Genomic DNA, 27149 nt, shown 5'->3' on the forward strand with positions numbered 1-27149 from the left:
TTTCTGAATCAAACAACCAAGCATACAATGCGACGAAACAAGAAATCGGAATATCTATAATTTATTTTAGAATCGATAGAAAAACAATTGAAAACGTGGCTCAGAAAACATTCAAAATCTCACATGACAATATCTTTTCGTAGAAATTTGTTGGTAAATAAAATAGTTTTAACTGTTGTTTTTAGCAAAGAAATTCTGGGTGCTTAATTTGCAATTTAATTTTTGATAAAAATATGACAACTAAGTTTTATTTTTCATCAAGGATCAAAAAATGTTTAAATCACGAGACTTTAAAAAATTCAGGGCTGCGGAATAGCCATTTTGTTGATTTCAAAAATTCAAATACATTGCAGGACAGGAGAAAATACATCTGGAGTACAAGGATAAAAGAGCCTACTGGACCGGACTATTACGATAACTAGTAATTATCCCAGTTTTCTGCCATTGTACTTATTTCAGCCAATTCTATTGAATAGTCCGGCTGTGACCCCTATTGAAATCTTGTGGTACATTTTTGAGCGCTTTCGATGGATCTTTTTTGGCTATCTTGCGTTCTTCCTTTAACCTTTTAGAAATCTGCTTAAAATTGCAAGAAACTTGCAAGTTTTTTAAAGGCTTGTTCTATTGTCACATGAGACTTCATGATTAACACGTGAGATTTTGTGTGATTTTTCATGAAAAATTACATGAAATTTCATGTATATCACAAAAATCGTGTTGCCGAGCACCAGCTTTTCATATATATTTACATGAAAAATCATCTAACTGCCAGATTTATCGTGCGTCATTTTTTCCCGAAAAATTGTGTGTCAACACAAAATTTTTATTGTGATCTCACACACTTGTGAGTTTAGGAGTGAAGGTAGCGAGTTTTGACTAGAGCTAGCAATCTTGCCAGTTAAAAAAATTGCTGAGCACTGCCGGTTATCTGTATCAAGCAAGTGCTCCAGGCAAATGAACAAGTCTTGCTTTGTTCATGTAATGCATTCAATTTAAATCTGTGCTATCAAAATTGAAATAGTCCATTTTTAAAGTTGCGTTAAAAATTGTTTTCACTATATAAAATTTTGTTCACTTCAATTTTGATTTTTTTTGGTATCGATAAACACGTTAAACAATAAATTATGCAAGAGGGTTTGCATAAAATACCACTTATCTTGCGTCTCATATCTTATAAGATAAGTAGGATATCAGTTTTTGCAAATTATCATGCCAGATAGCTTGCTTTGGCAAAAAGCATTCAAGGTTTTGTTAGATAGACGGAACAGTCCCACATTTCTAAGTGTACATTTCTAAATTTTGTCATCTTGACACTAGCAATTGTGTGGGACAACTACTATTTGCAAGTCTTATTGAAAAAAAATTACTTTTTTTTATTCTGACAGACTCCACCATTTGACAACGGGCTCAAGACAGTTGTTTTGGGTCAGCATATTTGACAACATGCAAAGCTCTCATTTAAAAACTCTATTGTTTGACTCGAGTATTACAAAAAACCATTATGACACATGTATTAAATAGAAAAATGCGATAACCAATTATAAAATACAAAAACCGGCTGTTGTGAAAAATGTTTCAATTTCAATTTTTTGCATAAGGAAGTTTATAATGAGGAACACCAGAATTAGGCAGTTGGACTAAATGTTTGCTGGAAATGTTGTTGACGCTCACCATCTTTTCTGAATCAAACAACCAAGCATACAATGCGACGAAACAAGAAATCGGAATATCTATAATTTATTTTAGAATCGATAGAAAAACAATTGAAAACGTGGCTCAGAAAACATTCAAAATCTCACATGACAATATGCTTTCGTAGAAATTTGTTGGTAAATGAAATAGTTTTAGTTGTTGTTTTTAGCGAAGATTTTCTGGGTGCGTAATTTGCATTTTAATTTTTGATAAAAAAAATGACAACTAAGTTTTATTTTTCATCAAGGATCAAAAAAATGTTTAAATCACGAGACTTTAAAAAATCAGGGCCGCGGAATAGCCATTTTGTTGATTTCAAAAAATCAAATATAGTGCAGGACAGGAGAAAATATCTTATTCCGTCAGAGGTAATGCTGAACAAACATTTTTGGAATCACTGAGAAATTAGTGAAGTGAAATCTTGAAATAGACTGAAATCAGCGAAAAGTCTTCAAAAACGCTTGCGATCAGATTTACTTTTAGCAGAGCAAATATAAGAAATACTTACCGAGAGAATTAAAGATTTATGACGCAAAAATTTATTATTTGAAGAAAATTCTGAGCAAACGATACAATTTATTGCATGGTATTGCTGAGTTTACTTTGTCATTGCTCGATTTATTTGAAGTTTTCCTCATCTTAAGGTTTAATCAAAATTGAAGAAACTGAGGGTAAATTCCATGCTATCTGGATCTCCCTTCATCACAAAAGATGGTCGAACCGTAACTTAAAGGTTAAAGTAATGAGCGGAATTTTTTAGAATTTGTCCGACAAATTCTTGCCAGAAAGACTCTTTTTTTTTCAAAATTTCCTCTTCTGATCAAACCAACCAAAATGTTTTGATCAAAGATAAACAGTCTGGGAAGCAATCTGGGAAACAAAGTGGTTCGCTAATGTGCTACGGCACACAATGCTCCGACAAAGCTCCTCTCCAATCCTGTCTCAATCTTGTCTCATCTTGGACAAATTGAAGCAAAAACAGACCGTCTGCAAAAAAAATTATAACTTGTCATTTTGAAATCAATAGATTCTTATAAACGGACAGGCGTCAATGCTAAAAATCGGAATTACAACAGTGAGTTCAAACTTATTCTTTTCACTTCAATGAACACTCGATAAAAACAAATTAACATGAGATCAACTTTAATAAAATTTCTTGAATAGAAGAAATCAAATTCATCAAGTTGACAACTGATTCTAACTATTAAAAACTACAAAAAATGAGCTCCAAAATTCAACATCTATTCTGTTTTCAAACTAAATTTCGAATTGGAATGTCTTTTTTAAGTAACAAATGGCCTCTATTTAATTTCGAATAGAGTTTAAATTTGCAACTTAAACTTATAGATGAGCGCAAGAGTAAAAAAATTTGACATCTGCACTAATAAATCTTCAATCAAATCAAATCTAAACTGAGAACAAATCAACGACAAATAGAGGTTTCCCAAGCTATATAATCACAATGTAAGTCACCAGTGAATAAGGCAAAAATGCCATTGAAACTTATCAAACAATTGTTCCAGCCAATTTGTTATCGTTTCCAATAAATATATATGCAAAAAAATGAACAAAGACAAGAGCTTGGAATGAACTCTCTTTTAAAAGGGCTAATTTCAGGTTTCTTAAAAACTTTTGTTGTTAAAATTTGAAAAGTAGACTTAAAACACAAAGAAAATTTCCGAAACTAAAATTGTTGTAAATTAGCACACTAATTTGTATGAGTTGGCTAGAACATCTTGCTGTTCGAAACCAGTTGTTTTCAAATGAGTTTTAAAATATGCTTCCTTCGAAAGCCAATTAGTCTTCTGAGCAGTCAGAATAATTGATAACTCCAATTGTAAACAACCAAGTTTAACAAGAAAAAAAAATGCGTGGAGAACGAGAAAAAAACGAGCAATTTTTTTAAATATTATACGAAATTGAATGGCGCTAGTTTTCTATCTGCTATTAGCTATCAATTGAATAAACATCTTAATAAATGAGATTGAAGGGCATGACCACAAAAATAACAGAAAAAATGATAAGATCGCAAAATTCATTTTTTGTGTTGTGAAATTTTTTAGCGTCCAGTGATAGAAGTTACCAATTATGAAATCCAGCCATTAAAAATTTTTTCAATTTGACTTTTTTGAGATTAATTGATCAATTAGACGATTCATTGCTCAGAGTGTGCCAACGCCAGAGAAAAAACATCTATAGTCGTTACTCAAAAATTAACTAAATTTCAACTAAAACAAATGGTTTTAAAGTGATTAATATACTACACTATAAACTGAGAGTATTATTTAGGTTAATTTAGTCATCGTTAGAACTTGGAAGGGCACTGTCAAACTTGAGAATCAGTAAATATGAAAAAATAAGGAACAAAAATACTTAGTAAAATATTAACAAAAACATTTGGTGTCAAATTCAACGAAAGTTTTGGTTGCCCACTGACCAATTCAGGTAACCACCAGTATTCATCATGTAAAAAATTTCATGGTGTTTATTATAATTCGCCAGAAACTTCCAAAAAACAAAATGAGAAGTCAAAAGATTGTAAAATCGAGAACAACTTGACTCGAAAAACTGAAAAATCTAGACCCATATCACAACCCGTTATATTCTAACAAAACAAAATGAGAAAAATAAATGACCTGAATGTTGCTTAAGGGCTACTAAAACCCGTATAAAATGAAAATGGCAACATCATTGGGCAAATACTGTTAAAAACGACCGGAAATGTGCACAAAACCAGTGCAAACTCTTCGCAAACATTTTAAACATCAACTCCTTCTTGAGAAAGACAAAATTTTGGTAAAGCTGATTTTTACATTTCATGCTTGACGGTTTTTTAGTGATACCACTTACAACTCTATACGACAAATATTTCGATCTGTCAAAATTGACTGAACAAAAAAAACAGTTCTGAACAAAAAACCAGTTGAGCATATAGTCCCCACCCCCCAACAAGTGGGGCCGAACAAAGAGTGGATTAGATCCCCAAAATTGAGTATCATCGTTGCTGGTTAACAATTCATATCTTGCCTTAATGAATGTTAATCTCTTATCCAAAGTTCTGAAGTCGGTGAGTCGTTGTATGTAGAGTTCAGGCGAGTAGCCACTCCGTTGACCGAAAAACATGTACGTCTGAATTTGGTAATTGCAGCAACCTAAAACATCTCCGCCCATTAGTAATTGGTATCAGAAACTAACATTTTTTGCCAAAAAAGGCAGGTGAACTACAACCCAGGTCGAGGTGTGCGTTAAAGATCAGACAATTGAAAACGCACAGGGGGGGGGTAAAGTGCGGCGTTTTTGATCTCATGGACAACAGCTTTATTAAAATCTGCATACATCAACGAGCTTTCTGGTCAAAGTCTGCCTAAAGTCTGATCATTAACGAGCTAATTTCTGATTATTAACGAGATGGTCTGACCTGAGTGATTTTTGAGCCCAGGATGATTATTATAATATAATACACTGTCGGAAAAGATCTCAAGTTGATTGAAAAAAACAACTTTTCAGATTTTCTTGTATTTTCTGGTTGTGTTTCATTTCGAAACGCAAAATTGCTACTTAAAACTGAGGTTATTTTTGCAAATATGTGTGTAAGCCGATAGGCTCCGTAATGTGCGTTCAAACATAATGTTGCAACCTAGTTCATTCCCATTTCTGGCCTAATTTTTGTTGATGAGGCATAGATAGGAAACTTTCCAAATACTGAAAAGTAATGGCTTCGCAAGGTTACTTTATGTAGTCTACAATACGGGAAACCGTGCATACTAGTGAGAATAATTTTCCATAACTTTACTAAAATGGACATTATTGAGCTTGGTAAAATATCTTGGTTATAAGAAATTAAGCAAAAACGATTTCTCAAGCTAAAAAAATAAGCTACTTTACCATGTATATACCTAATTTCACCAAATAACAAAAATAATATTTTGAATTCAAAGTCTGGCCAATGTTGGCCACCATACAGAAAAGACTCAATAATGACTTGAATTGCAATTTTTTACTGTAGAAAAAGCTTTTGATTGTCAGCAAAACAATAGAATATATTTACGTGAAAATAAACAAAAAACAGAAAAATCCGAACCTAAAAAAGAACTCCTTTCCCACGAAAACTAGAATATTAACAAAACCAATCACAACTTTGATTTCCTTAGAGCGCGTCCTCAAATAAAAAATCAAAAAGAAGAAAAAATTGAGAAACAAAGCAACCAAAGGTCAACGTTAAAAGGACACGTAGTATACTTAACATGTTCACGCCATTAATTGTTGAATAACTAACAATATTTTTTTAAAATTCATGTAGGTGACGGAAAGACCAACTACATCCAGCCATATGAAAAAGTTACAAAAACGAAGACTCAAGAATTAACTAAAACTGTTTTAAAAAATGTCTCGTAGTAAATTAGCTATATCATTAGCTAAAAATCAACGTAATTAACATTAGCGGGGATTTGGCGATAAACTGGAGATAATAACATTAGTGACACTATTTGCACCAACTATTTACTGAAAAAGAATTGTTTTGAAGAATGCCTCATGGAGGTCTATGAGGTCAGATAATTATTCCCTAAAAGTCAATATGTTTCAATGAGAAACGTGAAACAATATCCATGTCAAACGTCTATTAGAAGAAAACAAAAACCATTACAGGGTTTTTTAGGTTTAAGAGGGAAGCAGTTGATGGAGGCTCAATTTTATTATCGGGACTAATTTGGACAGTTGAAAGTTAAAAAAAATCGACAAAGTTATATGACTTTGAAGTCAAATTGAATTGACGATTTTGATCGCGCTGAAACAAAAATTGAAGCGAAAAAGCAAGTGGTTTTACGGCGTGAAGTTTTTTCGATCTAATTTCGAAGTAGAGTGAAAAAATGGTTTTTTTTGTTCACATGGTGGTTTTTTGTTCACTCGCTAGTGGTTTTTTGTTCACATGCGGCATTTTGACATTGATTTTTACTAATTATCCAATTTTTTGGACCTGATTTTTTTCTAAAGGGTTCTCCTAATTCATTCATAGACAATTCTAGGTCCAATTTGTTTAGTCAATGAAAATTCTTTGAATTGTTTCGAGACTTGTCCTGCTATGTTTTTAGTTTCATTTAAATATTTTTTGAATATTTTTAGGTGAAATGAGGTTTTGAAAAAGTGAAAGTACTATTCGAGGTAAGAAAGTTGTCTGCAGAAAACTAGGGAAAAAGTTAATCATAATGAATTTTTTAGTTATATTATGTTAACGAAATTTTTTCAATTTCTCAAAATTAACACAAACATCACAGAAGAGTAGCAGCTCTGTTCAGGAAACATGTGTTTTTTTTTAGCTGCAAACCACTGTTCTACTTTCAGGGCAACCGAAAACCAAGTTTTTAAAATTATTCAGATATGTAATTTACCGAGAACACATTTTGTTATCTTTCACATTTATTTAGTGATTATGATATTAGGTGAATTATTATAAGAACGTGGCATTTAGTGCCTAACACCTTGTTACCATTAATGCCCTCACTCTCCATATTCACTATGCATGAATATTAATTCATATCGATAGTGAAATTAGTTACGAAATGCGTCAATTTTGAATATTAAATGCGTAAATTCTAATCACTCCAATCAAATAATAGTACTTACTTTCAAGTTTGATTTCACTTAATTTCTCACACTTTCTAATTTGGTAATCTACCCAAATGCACATGTATAAGTATCCACAGATGCACGATATTCTCAAACAGCAGACAGTAATGAGGGTCGGCATCTGAACTCACGAAATTCTAGCAAAAACACAAAAGTCTGGAACTTCAATCAGTCATCAGAAACCTACAGATAAGTACCATGATGGTCTTGTGGTTGGAATGAGTACCAGTTGTACTGTCTGAATATCGCTGTGGCCAACATCCGCATTTGAGTTTGATCTGCCCAGTAATGAGGTCTGGGAGCATAGTGTCTCTCTTGGATCCACAGCCGATTCAGACAGAAATATTCACTAAAATGATTCAACATTAAAACGGCCACTTTGCAACGAACAAAAACATCACTTCTCGATTCCCGGGTTGGGGTTTTTGGGTGAAATTTTGTAAGAAATGCGGTGAATGCGGTGAATTTTTGTAAGAAATGCGGTGAGTGTGGTGAAATAAAAATATTTCACCGCATTTCACCGCATTTCTTACAAAAATTCACCGCATTTTTTACATGATTACTGAATCTGATTTAAATTTACAAAAAATAGCAAAAAAAGATGTGACAGTTGGCGCAGTGGAAAGAAAAGTTGAAGGCATGCAGGAGGTAAGAGGTTCCCACCCGTGTAAGGAAGGTTCCTATTTGTAAGAACACTGACAATGCGGTGAAAATAAATATCTCACCGCGATTCACCGCATTCACCGCTGTGTAAAGATGTAAGAATTATGCGGTTAAATTTTTTTTCACCGCATTTCTTACAAAAATTCACCGCCAAACTTCGACCCGGGTTACAGATAACGACAAAAACGATTACCTATTATTGAAACTCAAGGGTTATCTTACTAGATCTAGCGTGAACCCTGCAAGTTTTTGGCATTATTAACTGGCATGAATTTTTCTCATAGCTTTTGAATCCACATCTATCGATAATTTAACACCTAATTAAATTTGAAAATACATCTCGATATTCGTCGCAGACTCTGAATTTTTCCTGTAACTTTAAATCAGTCTAGTCTACGTACAAATATTGGTGCTTTATTTTGTCACCTCATTTAAAAAATGACAAAATGAATACACTCCGTCTCACTCGCGCCTCACACTACCATACGCACGCACGCACACACATACGTACACACAAACACACACAAACACATACACAAACGCACACACACACACACACACACACACACACATAAATACACACGCACACACACGCACAAAGAAGCAACAAAACAACACAATCTTCATCTGTGTCAAAGAAGAACGATCTATACCAACATTTGTAGCAATAGTATTCGGATTTTTTTTGTAGTTTTTTGAATTTTTAACTATGCTCAACAGTGAGGGAACTCTGTCGCCCAGAAGATCGACCAGATAAATTAAACCAAAGGTTTTGAATTGGTGAAACAAGCGTTACTTTGTTACTCTGCGATTTCCCCTCTTCCACTTTTGTATGCTGTTGCCAATTAGTTTGCCTTGAAATAAGTTAATTCACACTGAGGCTCGTAATATCAATTCTAGTGATATGGTTACCAAAAGTATGAATTTTACTTGCACGTCTATGGAAAAGACAAATTCAAGAGAATTTATATTAGTAATGAAATAATAATACCAATATAGGTGGTTCAATTCCCAAACGAATTAAATCAAAAACTCTCACAGTATCCCAACTGGTCTTGCCATTACAAACTTCCAGAGTTCAGTCTTAATCTCAGTCTCTTCCTTGCTTTTCACACTTTTAAAGTTTAGTCCCACTAAACCGACTGCTTTTTCTCACTTGTGCGAAAAATCTCTCCTGTGTCCAAACTTCTGAAATTCTCCCAACATTTCCAAATTTTGCCCAAATTTCTCTGTGTTACTTCAATTTATACTCGACCCATATGCTCTCATCTTAAGCAAAGAAACCTTAATCACTTAAGAAAATATTGCAACTTACCCTTGAAATCTGCCAAATTCTCTAGGTGGGCTCTGTTTGCTATGCAAACAAATCAATATCAAATTATGCACTGTCGTTTATGTGCGACCAACCATTGTTCAACTTTATCCTTATCTTAAGTACACGAATTCTGGACTCTTATGTGAACAAATCACTCCGCTTTATCTCATATATGCACTTGACATGTCAATAAGTGTTTGCTTAGTAAACACTAAACGTTGCTATGAAAAGTTCTTATTCCTCTATTTCTAGCTGCAATCAATCTTGTCAAAAATCATCTGATGAATAAATAACTAAGCTCAACCCCAAAGCTAAGAACAATTGTTATTCTGAGTTTTCTTAACATTTCATGCAATCCCCCAGTTAAAAACTGCCAAAAAATCTGACATTCCTAAAAGCCCTCAATTTGAGCTCTAGGGGTCATCCAAAGGTCACCCCTCAAAAATGAGGGGTCAAGTTGATAAAACTAATCATTGTCACGGAAACTTCTCTCATAAATGCACCTACCTAAAAAAAGTCATGGCCTATCTCCCACTAGAAAACGAGCTATGACCGCGCACACTTTTCATCGACCTCCTAGATGACTCCAAAATTCCAAACTTAATAACTCGCGAAGTAGTGGTCAAAACCTATTCGGGTGAAATTTTTGAGTAAATATAGGGTGCCACCAACTTGCCTGCCAAGTTTCATGACCAACAGATAAGCCGTTGCGAGTCGTTTGCAATTAGAAAAGTTTTAACGAGTCGTGGGTGCCGAAACCCGAGAAATCCCATTTCGTCAAAATTGATCGGGTGGCTATTTATTGTCACTAATTGTCTCACGTTATCATATTATTACCATTTCAAAGCCATTCGGCCACTCAAAAAGGCCAATTTCCGGTTTTCGGCACTCGGTTTATCCGGAAGCATTGACTTCCGGTCGCACCCGGAATTTTTAAAAAAGCACCAATAAAAAGCCCTTAAAAAGTTACACTAACCCTCCAAAAATCATAAGGCTGCTACCATTACTCCAGGAGCAGTTCTAATTTTACGTCCCGCAGCACCGGCGTGCGCTAGTCCCGTGCAGATTGGTGGGGGCCTAATCTGACCTCAAAATTGGATTCCTCGTACCCAAATTAGTCTATCCCACAATTTTCAGGTCAATCCGACTTCAACTTTTTGAGAAATGGGTATTTCCGTTTCAACGTTAACTTTTTATGGTGAAAACTGCCTATTCTTTAAATTTCTAATAAATTTCTCCCACAACTTTTTAAACCCTTCCCTTGATCATCTGATATAATACTCTAGACTTGATACCCATTGCAACTCTTACTTGGCCTTATATCATACCCAAACAGTCATTTTTCCGTTCAAAATATCGAAAACCTTCAAATCACACCGCTTCCGGTGTTAATAGCTCAGTGTTTGGTGGTCGGATTGACCCAAAAGTTATACCAGCTTGAGAAGACCATTGGGTGTACCTGACATTAAAATTTGGTAAACGTCCGCTAAAGATAACCCTCCATGGGGGATGCGGTTTAGATCTGCTAGGTGGTATTTTGAAAAATTGACAAATTGCTTTTTTATTAACACTGAATCAACAAAAATTTATTTAATTAACTCAGATCAAAAAGCTGTAACGGGCCGCGCATCTCTACTATATATGAACAATCCTTAGGGGAACATCCCCACAAATTTCAAGAATCCAATGACGAATATTACTTAAAGAGTTGAGTGTACCAGGTTTGCGGGCGCCAATAATTTTGCAAATTCGAAATCACACCTTTATTTACTTCAAATTGAAATTCTATTTTGGATCAAAGTATCTAGTTCACTTCAAAAGTTTGCTCTCCAGTTTACTTCTAAATTTAAATCACTCATTTTGGCCTGATGCACAAATACAACTTTGCTAAGTAAACGAAATGTATCGACAGCTCAATATTCTTTTGTTCATCAATTTGTTGAGAGAAAATAAAATTACTAATTAAAATCAGAAAATTACTAATTATTCACCGGTTACTAAATAATAAAATTTTAAATAATAAGTAAAATATAAGAGTTTATGAAGCTTGATGATGTTTATTCTGTATCAGAATTTTCTTCATTTTCTGCTTGTTGTACTGTCATCTCCCTAGGCAAATTTTTGCGGTCCTCTGTCCGTTCCGATGAACTTCCTGTAGAAGTTTCTCCAATGTCCTGTTGCTCATTTTCAGAGTAACCTTCAGTGTTCCTGACTTTTTCTACAATAGTTTGAGATGTCTTCTTTTTCAGCGTTCGCTTACTTTTTCCTACCGAAAAGGTATCACTAATTGTGAGCTGTCTTTTACTTGACTTTCTCAGAATAGGCGTTGGTGGTTCTGATGAAGCCATTTGCTTCGCAGATGGGCCAGGTGCATCAGATTTGGTCGATTGTGGTGCGTATGGGGAAATTGGACTGAATTGCAGAATTTGCGTTAAATCGGGCCGATTAATAAAATTTCGTCGTGTTTTGGGTTTCTCTTCAGCATTCTCATTTTTAGGGATCTGGCTACATTACTCGCGGAGGAAATACACGATCTGCCTGTTGAGACTACACTAACATCGTCAGACTGCTTTCGGTTTCGCTTTGTTTTCTTATCTCCTGTATTTTTTCTTATCAGATCCCGCTTATGTTTATAAATTTTCTATTCAATGGTCTTCTCATTTATCTTTTTCGGCCGTCTTTCGATATATTTTGTTAGATCAGTGTCCCGTTCCGCACGTGTACCGAATTTTGCAATGTCAGAATTTTTGACTCGCACCTCCTGTCTGTTCGGTTCCTTAATTGCACTTGTTGTAGGGCTCACTTTGCAAACTGTGCTCCCAGTTGCCAATACTTCGTATAAACCATCCAGGTTTTTCTTTTCTCTTTGGTTTTTGTGGAGTTTTTGAGCCAGTTTTACTTGGATGCTACGTTCTGAGCAGGGAATTGATCTGAAAATTCCCTCCGACTTAATCAGTCGTTGTCCCCCGTCTTTCCGTTTCTCTTGCTCAGCTCTGGCTCTAGAACTCGCGGCACAAATGACGCGTTCAATTTCTGTGTCCGAACAGAGGGCCATATCTGCCCATTGTTCCTCTGACAGATATGACCGACCCGGAATTGTATCTTCGTCTAAATGATATTTAATTATGGCATTATAATTAAGATTCTTACTATTAGATTTAGTAGTGATATTTGATATAGGTGTGTTACATTTCCTACCAAAGTGTGCCTCAAATGGTGTGGTGTTTATTGTTTTTTGTTTTGATAATCTTAGTCGTTGTATTTTTGCTTTAAGTGAATTTTCTAAGTCAAATTTATTATTTAATTGAGATTTCATGCAAGATAATTGACGTTTAATTGTTTGAAAAATTCGTTCTACTAACCCAATTGCTCTGTGGTCATTTGCTGGTGCATAGATAGGTGTAATATTATTTTCTGTACAAAATGTTTCAAACGTTTTTTCTGTAAAACATCTAGCTTGATCTAATCTAATAGTTCTATGTACTCCGTGTTGATATATATATATATATATATATATATATATATATATATTTAAAAATTTGAGTACAATTGGGCCTGAAGCGTTATTTACTATTTCTGCTGTGGGGTATCTATCTATACTTGTATTAAAATATTGTTCTATGCCATTTTCGTTCAAAATTGGACCGCCAAAGTCTGTTTGTATTTCGTCATTTGGCTCACTACATTTTGGTAGAAGTACCCATTTGCGGTGCGAAATCACTGATTTAAGGTTCTTACCAATCTCCGTGCAGGTTTTGCACTCACTGGTATTTGCCAGTATATCTCTATGTAAGTATGGCCACCAAATGTTCTGTGCAAGGGATAGCATGGTAAAACTCCCGGGATGTGTTGAATGGATGTCCTCCAATACCGCGTCTTTATTTGCCTTTGGGATGGCTATACGCTCATCCAAACACACACAGCCATGGTTGACACTCAAGTCCCGCTAATATGGAAAGAGATAGGGACTTATCTCTTGCAGAATGTCTGGATCATTCCGAATGACACAATCCCTCACCTCCTTGAGGATTGCATCTTTGCCTGTCAAAATGGCCAGGAACTTCTTGCTGAAGACCTTGTTCAGAGTATCGGTGAACAATATATCATCTGTGTCCTCAATCATGCTACCAGTGGGCGTTTCTGTGTTTGAGGTAGTGTTGGTTCCGGGCGTAGTTGGGTATGTATCCGAAAACGTCACCCTTGCTTTGGTTGGTGTTGATTTGGATCGGGTAGTTTTGGCTTTGGACATTTTACTAATAGAGTTGACTGAATTATCCAAGATGGAAAATTTATTTCGTTTATTTACTGTGAAGTTATTTGTAGGTTGAATTTGGGCAAAAAGCGAGTGATTCTTGTGCAGGTGGTATTTATACTTTGGAATTTTTGCTTTCGCGCTAAAGTTAGCGTTATTAGGTGGATTATTTGACTTAATACCATTAATGGGCTTTATTGGGGATAATTTTTCAGAGTGTTCACATTCTTTACTGTCTGACATTTGCACTTCTTTTGCAGCAAATTTGTTAGGGGAATGTGATTTATTAACTTCACAGTTATTTGGTGCAAATTGGAATTTTGTAACTTTAAGTGGCATTTGCGATGCAAATGGATGTTTAAAATACGGATAAGATTTAGTGTTAGTAAGTGTTAATTGCGTCGCGAATGGTGTTTTCGGTAGTAAAGGGAGTGATTGCGATAAAAATGCTTTATTGCGGATATGTGAATTAGTACTTTGTAATGTAGGCAGTTGCGGCGCGAATGGCCGTTTTAACTTGTATGAGGGCCCATTTGACTTTAGCATGCTATTAAATTTTTTGGTTGCATTTTGTTTACTTGTAATCAGGTATTTCATAGAATCACGAATTTTTGAGATTGTTGCCACAACAAAGTGCTCGTCATATGTAGATATCGTTTTAGCTCTCGCATATGGATTTCTTGAGATATAGTCGACGAGACCCATTTTTGCACCTGGCATGTGTTCTATTGTGAAGTTGTACGGATGTAGTCTGTCTATCCATCGTGATAATCGGCTGTTATACGATTTGTTTGATCTGTGCTCTTTGAGTATGGACAGTAGAGCTCTATGGTCTGTTACTACTGTAAAATTTTTCCCGTACAAATAGTATTTAAAGTAGTCAATTGACCTAACTATTCCCAATAACACTAATTCATTAACACTATAGCGTTCCTCTGTTGAATTGAGGAATCGTGACGCGAATGCTATTGGTTTCCAACCGTCTGGTGTATTTTGCTCCAATGCGGCTCCCAGTCCGGAACGAGAGGCATCACATTTGACTCTGACATCAAGTTTTGGGTTATAAAGGCTATTTTCTGTGCTATTGGCAATTTTCTCTTTAATTAGATTGAAATGTTTTGTGTGTTCTTCTGTCCAGATAAACTTCATTGATTTTTTGAGAAGTGCTCGAAGTGGGTGGCATAATTGTGCAAGATGTGGTATGAATTTATCAATATAGTGTACTCACCCTAAGAATGATCTAAAGCGTTTTAGTGTCGTTGGTGGTGGTTTTGTTAATATTGCTGCAGTTTTAGTTTCTAGGGGTGAAATTCCAGTTTGTGTAAACTTATAGCCTAGCCATTCAATTTCAGTTTTTGCAAAATGACATTTCTGGAGAATAATTCTTAGATTATCGTCATCTAGCTTTCTTAAACATTTGAAAACATATGCCAAATGGTCTGCTTCAGTGCCGGTACTGACGATTATGATATAGTCCAAGAAACCATTTGTGTTTTGTAGACCTATAATTGTATAGTCCATCGCTTTCTGAAATTCCGCCGGCATATCTGTAAAACCATAAAAACCAGTTTTGAATCTATATGTACCAGTAAATTCTCCACAGATGATGTTAAAATTACAGTGTTTTGCTGTGTCGTGGTGTAATTTTAGTGGGCTATATGCATACTTTAAATCTAATGTGGTAAAATACGCTTGTTGACCGTTTTGTGTGTTGGTAAGGTGTGTGATATTGTACCAATTAGCATATCAATATGGGGCATTTGATATTTATTTTTATGTATGGCTTTATTTAATACTTTGGAATGTAATGCGAGTTTTATTGATTGGTCTTTCTTTACTGTGAAAACGATTGGCGAGATGAAATGTTCGTCAGAGCAACTAGATAGTTTTTCGATATGACCTTCTGTTTGTAATCTCTCTAATTCCTCCGACACTCTAGGTTGTAGATTTATTGTAACACGCCGACCTTTTTGATGCTTTGCTGTAAACTTTTGATGAAACTTTGATTTCGCTACATGTGTTTTAGATAAACCAATTCTTGATACTAAATGCAGAAATTGAGTTGCGATTGTCTCTTTAATTTTACATGTAGAGGTATTAATGTTATTAACGCATTTACCATTTTCTGGTTGTTGTTGTACCACCGCAAGTCCCAGGGTTGTGAAAAGGTCCCTCCCGATTATGTTTCTATGCCCTTCTTCTACCACAGTCAACATTGCTGCTCTATCTTTCCACTGATTGTAAGTTACTGTGGTTTCCAAATGTCCAAGAACTTTTATGGGTTCATTTGCAAAAGTTTTGAAGTTCCTTCTTTCTTTCGTGTCCGTCCACTTTGCGGATTTTGTGGTTCGGAGGATTTGGTCTGCCAAAGTTTCCGTTATGATGCTAACTGCACTTCCAGAATCAATCATTGCGAGTGCTCCAATTTCTTCCAGTTCTACCTCTACATTTAGTGGTTCCAGTTGATGTACCGAGTCAGACGAAATCACCGCCACGTAATCATCCGAGTCGCTGTCGTAGTTTGAGTCATACGCCTGTTCATACAGTTGTTGGTAGCATGTTATGTAATTTACGGATTCTTCATCATCCCTCTTTTCAGGAGACTGGTCAATTTGATTGACGTTCGTTTGTTGGGCTCTCTGTGTTTGTCCCTGTGACTTTTTCGGTTTGCGGCATTTTCTTGCAAAATGGCCAATAATGCCACAATTATTACAATTCTTACCATTTATGGGGCATATCTGCTTATGGTTAGGACTCCAACGAAGGCCACAATTCATACAAGTGCTTGTGTATTGGAAATTCTGGGGCACAGTTGCGTATCGTGTGAAATCTCGCTTGGTTTGTTGAGCATTCGCGTTGCGATTACGTATATGGTTACTGTTGATTGAATTCACAGAGTTTGTGCCTGACATCAAATTCTGGTTTATCTTTTGCTGATTCTGCGCCCCCATCTCCATTTGTATAGCTATCTCCAATGCCTTGGATGGCTCGACTGTTTCTTTCAACAGTTCTTTTTGAGTCTCATGATCAATCATATTCAATATGAATGCATCGCGAATCAAGGTAGTTTCTTCACTACCGAGGGTACAATTTTCCGCTAGTTCTATGAGACGACCATAGAAACTTTCAACCGACTCTCCTTTTTGCTGCTTACATGAATAGAAAACAAAGCGATCGTAAGTTATGTTACGGACTTCCGTGAAAGAATCCTCTATTGCCTGCCACAATTCTTTGAAAGGTTGTTTCTCTATTTGGAAGTGGGGGTGTTTACTCCTGAAAATTCGTCGTCCCTCCGTTCCAATACTCAAATACAACAAAGATATCGTTTTTTGTTCCCAAATTCCCCACGGCTTATCTCCACACAAAATTCCAATCTCCTCAACTTTTTTACAACGATTTTGCCAGTTTACTTTCAATTGTTAATTACGGATTTTCCGATCTCTTTCCGTCGCTTGGGTATGATTTTCTACTGGTTCTTCATAAGTTGGTTCAGGCGGGAAAGTTACTGTTACTGGAGGATCGTTTAGCAGATTGTCTAATTGGATTCCCTCTTTAGCTAGTAGAGCAGGTTTCCACTGTTGTGTCCATTTGTCCCGCTTCAGAGGAGGTGTTGCTGTCGGCTTTTCCCAAAATGCCTCTATAAGAAGTGGTGTCTTCTTAGAGTCCGCTGCTGACTGTGCCATGTTATACTCAATTGCGATGGATGGATCCAATTGAGTTGCGAATGTTCGATTACAAATCGATGTGGGCAATTGCGCTGCAATTGGCGAGCTAATTACTTATATCTGAGTTGTTAATATCTAGAATGGTCAATCGCTTTGCGATTGGCACTTGTCGAGTTTACTGAGTTAAATTGAGAAGCGTTTTGCAAGATTTAAATTAAACTGAATTCTAGAGTTGCAAATGGGAGACTGAGAGTTTAAGTGATTACAAAATAAGAAAATGGTTTGTTCAACTTAATCACGAACAAGGAAGCAACTTTAAGATTTGTTTATTGTATGATCAAATGAATTTCCTGCATAGACAGTATGAGCCGATATTACTTTACTAAAAATGGGAGGAAGTAAACTTAACTGAAATCAGAACAGCACTTGCCCTTCAAATGGAACTAAATAATGTAATTTGCACTAAATACGGATATGGATATGTGAAGGGTATCCATTGCCGTATGACAGATTTATTAGTTTTTTGTTTTTTTTTTGTATTCAAGTTTCTCTAGTCGTAAAAGTGTGTCTTTCTTTGTAGTTGTCACTTTTCTGTTGCTTCGCTTTGTTTTTTACTTCTCCGTATTTTTGTGATAAGTGATGCTATCGGATGTCTTCATTTACCTCGGTATCTTCTGCTCAGCTTAAATATTGTCTGTTGTATTGTTTCCTGTGTGGTCTCTTGCCGTTTGCGGACCTCCTGCAAATTTTTTGAATATGCCCGATCTTTTCAAATTTTGACCTTTTCTTATCTCGGGCTTTTCATGTTTTTTAGTAGCCAAAAGTAATTTTTTCCCACAATTGTGGCAGTTTTGTGTAATCGGGTTTTCTTGGATCTGAATTTTGCAATTGCTCTAATCTAATTGGGAACATAGCTTTCATAAAATATTCTTCCTGGTTGTTTCTTTGTTTTGCTCACTTAATTTGCTTTCTTCTTTTTTTACGGCATGTGTACTCCAAATTTCTAAATCTGATGGCCCTTCCTTCTGCTGGCTGATGATCGCTATGTTTATGGTTCCGACGATCCATTTTCCTATGGTCCAGATCTCCTTTTATCTATGATTTGATTTCTGGACATTTAGTTCGGCTTTTCTGAAATCAATCTGGATACTGGAATTTCGCAAGTTGGAAATCCAATGTTCCATCAAAGTGCTTTTCTGGATTCGTTTTTGTTCAAACATTTTTTCCCATTTTTTCTTTAACTCTTTATTTGGTTCTATTTGGTAGGCAAACACCATATATTGGCAGAAATTTACCAGTGTTCGGTTTAATTGGTTTCCGGCTTTGAACGAAATATATTTGGAGGATACTTGTTGTGCACGGTTTGCCTGCAGCCCCATGTTATGAATGATGTTATTGCAGAAGAGAAGATTTAAAATGACTGTCAATTTAGCATAGCAGAACGTACATATTGAGCTCAGTAACACTAGCTCCTGAGAGTCTACCGAGTCTGGGTGTGAGTCTGCTGCTTCATTTCACCATTAAAATGACTGTGACCATGTCACTTCCAAAGGTCTCGGCTGTGACATGAATCACTAGCTACAAAATAGCTCATTACCATAATCAAAGGGTTAAAATTTTCAGCGCCACAAAAATGTGTCTTTGTCCATAAAATTTATGATGTTTATCAAAATATGTGTGATGGTTTTGGTTAAACATGTGCGTATACCTGATTGAGCTACAAAATTTAAGTCTTCTTTTTTACTTCTCGATATCTTGAGCGTTTTTCCGAGGCAATTGAACGTCCTTGCCTCGCGTCTCAAAAGCCAAATTCTTCTAGGAGGACACTTTCGCGTTACTCCAACAATATTGCTGATAGCTGGCTTGGCTTCTGGAGGTGTTCGATAATTTCAGGCATTTTTGAAGCTAGTGGTTTAATTATTCATAACCCCAAAAACTGCTTGAAATCAAGCACAAAACATTGAAGCATAAGGACACATGGAGAACAAAACTGATTGAAGGAATATTCCATTTTTAAGGAGATATAAAGACATGCGTGCGAACCCGAAGTGGATCAAACCAAATCAACTTTAAATTTGATTGAGTTCTTTTTTTCGCTCTCACTTTACATGTTCCATATATTTTTTGGCCGAAATTAAAACATTTGCCTTCGACATTTCCTGGTAAATAGTTCGGACTGCAACATTTAGATTCATTATTGAATTGAATTTGGATTTCTCCTGTTAATTTATAAAGCACGCAGAGGTTGTGGACACAGCAGAATCCACTATGAAAAATCCATAAATCCAAAATTTCATCAGGAGTGGACGCTTGCAAATACTAACGTATCTTAATTAAGCGCCCAGATTTTATTTAAAAACAAGTTTTTTTAACGTATCGTTTTGAATGATCAAGCTATATTGAAGTGCATTGACTAGTTTTTTAACTTTTATACAGGACATGGTCTCTTGTTCAAGCTGAGGTAGTATTTTTTGTTTCAGTAGAAAATTTATCAAAATTCTACCGCGATAACCCAGAGATGTCCGAGTTGAAACTCTTCTTGACGTTTTTGTTTGTATAATGCGAGTGGTTTTCGAGCGAGTATTGTACGAAAAATTTTGATTTGCGGTCAAAATCTCATTCATCATTTTGTTTGAATGTAACCCAAAGTATGATTTAAGGCTGAATGAAAGCAGATGTTTTATGTACAATTCACAAATTGTCAAAATTTTGAACTCGAATAAAGTATCAAAGATGGAGTCACTTGGTTTCTTTCTAAAGACAATTCTCAAAATTTTCTTTTGTAGCCGTTCAATTTTTTGAAGCTTATTCAACGTTGTCCCACCATAAATAAGAAGTCCATACTCAAAAATTGGTACCACTGTAGTTTTGTAGAACATCAAAACGGTGTTGCGACTGCAAGTTCTCCTTAGCCTTGCAATTATTCCGATCCACTTCTTTAATTTTAAACAAATGGATTCCACATGTTTTTCGAAAGTTAAATTCGCGTCTAAAATTACTCCTAGATATTTGTAGGTATTGCACTTCTGAACTGGGCAGTTTTGAATGTTTGTGTTTGCTTTAGTTTCAAAAAAATTCATTACAAAAGTTTTTGACTCGTTTAAATCCAATTTATTTTCATGTAGCCAATGTGAAACTGAATGAATTTCAGTAATTAATTCTTCATAGGTTGGTCTGTTTTTGAAAAGGAGGCTGGTATCATCGGCAAAAAAATACGGAGTGGATAATTTACAAGCGTCCACAAAGTCATTAAAGTACAGTATAAATAATACAGGACCCAGAACAGAACCTTGAGGAACTCCATTTTTTACTATTAGTTCTTTCGATATTCTATTTTTCCATATAACACACTGTGTTCTTGATTTGAGATATGAAGAAAACCAGCTTAAAACCTGACCCCTAATTCCAAAGTTTTCTAATTTTTTCAACAGCAGCGAGTGATTAACAGTGTCGAATGCCTTTTTCAAATCTAGGAAGACCGTGGTGCTATTGTTCCCTTTTTCTTTTTCCAACCTTATGTTTTCCACTACATTTACGAGTGCATCAACTGTTGATCTCCGATTACGGAAACCAAACTGATTTTCACCAAGAATTTTGAATTTCTCTATGTAGTTGAGAATTTTTATTTTCACAATTTTTTCAAATACTTTTCCAAAAGACGGCAAAATCGAAATTATCTAGCGCCTTCTTCGGAACTATCTCATTCCAAAATATTGTGGTTGATTTTGATTGATTTGAAATGTTAGTGGTTGATTTAGGTAAAGCTAAAGCTGCTTGTCCTCACAGCGCAAGCCCAAGATTGGTGAAATTTTGTGTCATACCTGACAATAGAACACTCGGCACTTACACCTGGGATATCGGCAGCAGGTAACGTGAACTGGATGGTGTCTAGGGTAGATATTTCCACAACAAGCGAAAGCAGCAGAACTAAAATTAAAAATTATTGTTGACAAACAAAGCAAAATTGTTATTGCGGTCAAGGTAAAAGCGATTATTGATATCAAACAAAATTTCCCCAATGTGATGATTCAACCACTAAGGGTTAAGAAACAATTTTTTCCATCAAAATTTTTCTGATTTTGCTTTATGACTGTAGCAGAGCAGCTATAGAGGGGAGGGATTATCTCTAGATTTGAATGTAGGATAGTTATACAACGAAACGGCGGTTCTTGAATTTTTACAACTCCACGCCGCCATTATGCACTTCTAGTAAGAACATTTGCGACCCAAGCCTATCCGAAAATGATCGGATAAACTAGTCGAGAAATGAACATTTTTCTAGAATGAACGAAAATGTGAATATCAATTTTTTTGGAAAAATGAGTGGGGTTACCTACTCGCTAAAATATCACAAAAAAGAACAAAAATTTAGCGCTTTTTTATAATTAAACTGTTTGCATTCTTATAATGCAAAATTGTAGTAATTCCTATTTTTAATGTCATGCAATTCCACCCAGTGAAACAAATCTTTACTAATTTGTCTCCAATATCAAAGAAAAACTATGGTTAGGTAACGCTATCCAAAAAATGATTTGTCGAACCATCCTTTATAAGTTTCGATTTTTGATAAAAACGTGATTTCTAAGTTTGTGAAGAATTTTATCCCTAAAATTTTCTGATAAAATAATGGTTTAAATTTTAATTTTTTGAAAAACAAATGCAAGATGTAAGTTTCTTGTTTTTCCTTAGAAAATCCACAATTAGTTATACTTATTCAGTGATGGTTCCAAAATTTAAATCTGAAGTAATTGTCAGAACTGACAGCGCCATTTAAAAATTTCATACCATTCATTATGGCAAAAGTGTTTCCGAAAACCGCCAGAGTCTAAAATTCATTTAAATTTGGAATTTTAAAAGCTATCACTTATCGATATCGTTTGCTTTGTTGCTTAAGAGAGAATTATTGCTATTGTAGTTGAGAGTCTGAAAATATTTTTTATGTTGTTTTTAGCCAGTTCTTCAAAAGATTGATCAATATGTAGTCAGGTTCCTCAAAAAGAAACTTTCGTCCCGATTCTTCAATATTAGAAATTTGGCAAATAATGATGCGTATTTTTGGTACTCTGGTGATCAGTGTGGTTTGTAACTTTTTTAATCAATTGAGATTCGAAAAACCCACTTTTTAATAATTCTCCATCCAATTTCTCCAAAATGTCTCTGCTTGCCTTAGCTCTACCAAATGCTAAAACTGAATAAATTTTTTTGTATAGAGAAAGCCAAACAAGAAAAAAAATCACAAATGATTTTAAGTTATGGTTGTTTACAGTTTCTGCGTTAAATATTTGGCTTAGATGTCTTCTTCGAAAGTTAAGCACAATAACAGGATAATTTGGGTGTCAGGACAATTTACCCAATTCCATTTTACCCAATGCCATTATACCCAATGCCATTTTACCCAACCTGCCATTTTACCCAATGCCATTTTACCCAATGCCAACTTACCCAATTTACCTCATTGCTAAATTAACCAGAACGACTATTTAGCCGACTATAATATAAATGGCCCGTGGGACTTGATATGAAACTATCACAACCGAACATGGGATTAGCCAATTATATAATAAAATGGCCCGTGGGACTTGATATGAAACTATCACAACCGAACATGAGATTATATTGTCCACAAATATTTTAAATCATCCTTCTAATAGCGACTGCTAATTTGTTATCGGATAATTGAACGAAAACATCAAAGAGCATTGGGTAAGTTGGTATTGGGTAAAATGGCATTGGGTAAAATGGCATTGGGTAAAATGGCAGGTTGGGTAAAATGGCGTCGGGTAAAATGGCATTGGGTAAAATGGAATTGGGTAAATTGTCACGTAACCATAATTTGAATTAACACGTTTGCAATTAATTGATACTCCCAACTGATTTTTATAAATTGGGCCGAAAATTGTCATGAAATCTTTAAATTAATCGCTTTTACATTTTTTCGTTTTTTTAATTCAACGTTTTGGAGAGGACAAAATTTCACTAAATTTTATTTAAGCTTTGATATTTTGCATAATTGTATCGAAAAAATTTTGTTTATTTTTCAACTGAGTTATATTTCTTACTGTATTCGAGCCACCTCGAGCTATTTCTAAATTGAATATGTTTGATTTAAACTATATATGGAAAAAGTCTTCCAAGAAAACAAAATTTTGAGTTCAAATTTGGATTTTGTTGCTTCCGTTACAGATTTTAGGGTAAAACTAAAAGTAAAGCCTACCGATTCGAAATGAGAGACTAGTCATTGAGAACGGCTACTTCAACAAATTTATAGTAGAATAGTTAATAGTAGTTGACAAGTTTGACAGAGTTTGTTTTAATTTCTAGTTTGACTTTGAGATTCAAATAAATATGCTCAACCACAAGAAATAAAACAGAGATACTCTTGACTATGATCAGTTTGAAATAATGTAATTTGGGAGCAGTATGTCAGAATTAAATTGTGAGCACTCTCATCCAGACAAATTATCTGCTATCAGCTATTTGTAGGTAACTAAAAAAGCAATACTTGAATTACCTATTCAGGCTCTGCTTTCATGAAACTCAGATTTTCCGCACTATCAGTTTTGCCGAGGAGCTAATACACATTCAATACTCATTCCAAATCAATTTGCAAGTGGTAAAATTTCGACGGAACAGAAATAGCCAGTCTATATTGAAAGTAAATGTTCCAAATTAGGGTGTATTTATTGCTGCAAATAACTGCAGTCAAACCATACAATTTCGATGACTAGAGAGCTTCCACAATTTTCCGGCTCGAACACTAAAATTTTTAGAAAAAAAACCTATCAGCTTTATTTTATTTCTAATTGGCTAATCAGGTGTAATTTGCTGGTCAATCGCCATTGAGAAAGTATTTTTTCTCAAAATGAGGATTCATTGAAAATTTATATTACGCGAGCCAAAATTTAATTGCAAAAAATTGATTTTTCAGACCGGCTCAGAAAATATGTGCCACCATTCGTGAGTTCTGTATTTTTGTTCTGTAAGGTATTTGCACAGATTTTTTATCCGTATTTTGAATAGATTAAACATTTTTTCATCTGATTCATTTCTCTCTGTAAAGAGTACATTCCCGAGATAAAAATTTTAAATAAAACCTCTATCATTCTAAAGGTACTTAATTTCATCAACAGACCCAAATTAAAAATTCTATAGAGCAGAATATAAATACTGTCGACTACGTTGCCTTTCTCTCTATTCTATCATATTTTATTCTAATACAATGCTCTACCAATTTTCCAATCTACTAACTCGAACTCAAAGTGAGCATATTTTAGCGTCAATTTTAAAAATTCTACTATGTATATAGTTTTCAAACAAATTAGCATCGACATTTGCGTTATTTTTTTCCAGATTTCTAACATTTTTTCTAAACAGAACCAAACATTTCCGTTTTTATAAATAACGCTGCAAAATCGTTCTTGAACATCCAATTGGACTCAGATCGGAGTTATTGGCTAGACTATTACCTCGGATAAAGTTTCTCTGAAGAAGTTGCAGACAATTGTTTTACGCGAAGGAGCATTTTTAAAATAAAATAATGTCTTTTAGACGAATTTTTTTGCAGTATTATCTCAATATTTGCTGATGTTTCATACTATACTACATGTTTGCACATATTACAAGAAAAGTTATTCACTCCAAAATATAAGTAATGGTTTATCCGAACTCGAGTATATATATACACACACACACACACACACATATATATATATATATATATACATATATATATATATACAATATGTGTGTATATATGTGTGTGTGTCTGTTTGTTGTGTTTCCACGTGTCTTATAAAACACTGTTGTTTTATTTATGTGAGAGTATGGAAAAAAATTGCAGTGAAAAAGTGTTTCTCTGAATTGAATTTTGTTCTGCCAAGCTTCTCAAGAAAACGAAAATAATGTGAAAGTGAACAAAGAGCTTAACTTTTTAAAGCGTGTGGAATGTTAAGAAAAACTTCTGACATGCAAGAAATTGGCGCTTTCTTTGTTCCGATGAAATATTTTTAAATGACCGGATTATATGTTGTAACATGTTGTCCTATTAGATGAAGTTCTCTGAAGTGCTTTGTTTTTTGAAGCAGATCTTTTATTGTGCACAGAACAGTTAATTAAATATTGAAAGCTAATGCCTCACAAAATAAATGTTTGAACTTGAGAATATTAAATTCACATTTATACTTATTGAAACAATTAAATCAGCTTTTTCTTTGACAATATTTTCTCGTAAAACTTGGGTATTGATTGTTGATTGTACAATGTTTGCAATGTTCTTTTGGTTACCCTAGTTTTTAATGCTCCCTTTTTTTGTTTTGCGGTCTTTCTGTCTGTGCATATGCTTGCCAAAAAAACAAATGTCACCTTGCTTTCTCTTAGCAGTACTTTTTTCTCTACATCTGCAATTAGCAGCGGGTGGTAGAAACATCAGTTCTTTAGAGATTCAATTCAAGAAAAAAACGTGATTTAATACCACTTTCAGATCGCTCATAAAATCACTGAGATTTTGACTATACAATGTTAACATTATTTAAAAATTGCTTTTTAATTTCCACTTTTAGTTGATCTCTTTCTGAATTTATTATGGCTGTGCCTTTTATTTATATTCGCCCGCTATCTTTCCCCTTCTTATTCTCTATTTCAAATATGTAAAAACTAATGTCCCACTTCAAAATTATGTTTGTTTTTTTTTTAACATGAAGTAATACTTGAATGAATTTATTACTTCAAAAATTGCTTTGAAGTTTTTAGTTAAACACTCATTTATCTATTGCAACACGACAGTACATATTTTGCGACAATGTTAAATGCATTATTAAAAGACCCAACAACCAATGAAGGTATGTTTTTGATTAAAATAATTGTTCATTTTTCTCACTCAAGCTGAATTGCTAAGTTATCAATAAAATTTCTCAATTTGTAAAAGGTTTAGCCACTGTTTAAAAATAGCTACAAAAACATTGATTTAGTGCACTGAGCACAAAATTTTATCGAAAGCCATATCCTAATCGTTTGATAGACCTTGCACAGCTGGATACAAACAGGATGTCCGTATGTTTCTTACCTAATAGTGGAGTAACAAAAGTATGCAAAAATTTAAACAAAGTAATTTATCTTATTATAACCCGTTTGTCTCCCGTGTTTGTCTATATTAAATTCTTAGTTTTTCCGGATTTTTTTTTCGTTTTTTCGTCTTTGAATCAAATTCTATACACTGGTCTTTTACTGGTTTACGCACTGTACATAGAAAACTGAAACAATTAGTCTTTTATGTGTTTGCTATCATGATGAGTGTTGTAATTCAAGAGGGGAACACCGAAATTTTCAGCTTTAAATTTTCCCAAAAATTTTTTCTGAGAAATTACAAAAGTTGAAGGAGTCTCATGAAATGGCATTGCTGTGGATTCCAACTGCCCAGGTTGAGGTCCAGACCAAAATTGTTTTATGATCAGACCCAGTCGAGCGCACACCCGTGTGTTCCCAGACCAAAATTACCGTGTCTGGAAGGAAGTTCGAGCGCACTACAGTTTGGAGGATGGTCTGGAGATGGTCTGATCAGAGGTCGATTTGGTCTGAAATGTCTGATCATAGGCGGAGTAGAGCGCACTTGGGTCTGATCAGAGCCGACTTCGAGCGCAATTGGGTCTGATCATAACCTCTTCGAGCGCACTTGGTTCTGATCAGAAATGTTTTCGAACGCAATTGGGTCTGATCAGGGACCATTTGGAGCGCATTAATTTTTTCATTTTTTTTTGTTTTTTTTTTTACTGAGAGATGTTGGCTCTGCCAAGAGGCAGCCACAAAACAGCGTTCTGATCAGAGACCCATCATAAGTCCGATAGCTCTGATCAGAAAAAAGGAGTCCAGTTGATAGCAGAGGCCTGTCCCCTTCACAAGAAACTTTGATCAACTAGAGGCTACGATGTTTCATATGGAAAGC

The sequence above is a fragment of the Convolutriloba macropyga genome, chromosome 1 (assembly GCF_964194025.1).
Source record: "Convolutriloba macropyga chromosome 1, txConMacr16.3, whole genome shotgun sequence".
Taxonomy (NCBI): domain Eukaryota; kingdom Metazoa; phylum Xenacoelomorpha; order Acoela; family Convolutidae; genus Convolutriloba; species Convolutriloba macropyga.